Below are 1927 nucleotides of genomic sequence, written 5' to 3'. Positions count from 1 at the left end.
AGCCAGAGAATGAGGTCTGGGGACAGGGACAGGAAGAGGGAGAGGGCGTATTTCGGCTAGATGGGAGGAAAGGGAGCAGAGTGAGGGGTCAGGGAGGGCTTTAGCAGTGAGGCTGCAGCTGGTGACACTGAAAGAGATTCTAGGGAGGGGAGGATGTGCTGTGTGTACCTGCTCTCCGGTGTAGCCTCACCTCCCGCTCTCTTTGATTTATTTTTCCCCATTTGACCCAGGTTTAAAGTGGTTTCCTTTTTGCTACCTTGCAATCTTTTAAAATACCTTGGAGGTAGGGGTGACTGTGGGTTGATTTGGGTTTTTCCTGAAATTCCGTTGCTCCAGGTTTGCTACTTATAATGATGTGTCATCACCCGAGTCACCTTTCCCATCCTTGTCCTGAGTTTCCTTCAATGACAGGGGCACCCCATAGACTCAGCCAAGGGTCCCCTCAGAGCCAAGTGCTCTGGTGCTAGGGGAGAGGTCAGACGCCTCATCCCTCCTGGATTAACTTTTCAATTTTATGAAGTGTTGTGCGCAACTTCCTTCCCTTCCCCTTTCCTCCTTGGACCCAAGTGGTTCTTCCATCTAAACGCTCTCCTCCTGAAGGAACGCTCCAGACCAACATCAGTCATTTTGGGTCAGAATCAAATATCTCGGAGGGGAGTGAGTGCATCCTCATGAAGTGGTGAGGGGTGGGGGTTGCCGCTGGGCTCTCGGACAGCTGGTTCTCAGAGAACCCCGTGACCATCATTCACACCGCTGGGCGCTCTCAGCTACAGGAGTTCTGATGTCTTCTCTATAAAGCCTGCCTCCCACTGGGTCAAGATGAACTAGAAAGGACCCTTGTGCCCTAACCGGTTTGGCTCAGTGGATAGAGCGTCAGCCTGCAAACTGAAAGGTCTCAGGTTCGATTCTGGTCAAGGGCATGTACCTTGATTGCGGGCACATCCCCAGGAGGGGGTGTGCAGGAGGCAGCTGATTGATGCTTCTCTCTCATCGATGTTTCTAACTCTCTATCCCTCTCCCTTCTTTTCTGTAAAAAAATCAATAAAATATATTTCTTTAAAAAGCACCCTTGTGTTTAAATGGTTTCCCCCCTTGCAGAAACCCCAGAGTGGATGAGCATCAAATGAAGGCTTGTGCCCTCCATCCATTTACTTTCTTCTGATCTTCTCCCAGGCACCCCACCTGAAGGTGAGCTTTTAGTTGGGAGCAGATCTCCCGGCACCTGGGGTACTCCTTGCAGAGATTCTTCTTTGAACCCCAGGACGACCATGTAGGTCATCTGACTCCCTGTGCCTGTGGCTTGTCACCTAGACGTTATGACCAGTGGGGAGTGATACCTCCCACCTTGGAGTGTGGTGCCCCAGCCTGATCTTGGTTCTGGATCACTTGAGGATATGACCCAGGAAATCCACTCTGGAGGCTTGATGTGGGATTGGACCAGGCCCCAGCCTCGGGGCTGTTTTTCCTAAAAGCCCACGTCTAGGCTTTTAGCAGATCTGACACCCACAGGCTTCCTCAGCGGCGATCCTGCAGCTTCCTTCAGGATCTCCACCCACCTCTGAGCCTTGCTCTCCAGGCCTCGGAATTGAGCTGTGAGTCATTCTGTGATGACATCAAAGCAGTCTGGTCTGGCTGGGAGAGGAAACAGACACCTCACCAGGAACCGGGGATTTGGGATGAGACATGATAAACCGTGTGCAAAATACAAAAACAAAAGTTTGTGCAAGTGTTTTGGATGAATGGATTAGTTTTCTATGGCTCCCTCCAAACCGGGCCAAGCTCAGCTTCTGAAGCAGGAACCAGCACATGAAGGAATGGAGGCAGCATTCTTGGACTCCTCTTGGGATACTGGGACCCTTCTGGGATCAGCAGATGGGTCACACAACCGCCCTGGTCCCAGGAAGGGGCCATCGGTAGCTGAACGTCA

Source organism: Myotis davidii, unplaced genomic scaffold, assembly GCF_000327345.1.
Source record: "Myotis davidii unplaced genomic scaffold, ASM32734v1 scaffold456, whole genome shotgun sequence".
NCBI classification, from domain to species: domain Eukaryota; kingdom Metazoa; phylum Chordata; class Mammalia; order Chiroptera; family Vespertilionidae; genus Myotis; species Myotis davidii.
Note: the sequence above shows the minus strand (reverse complement) of the source record.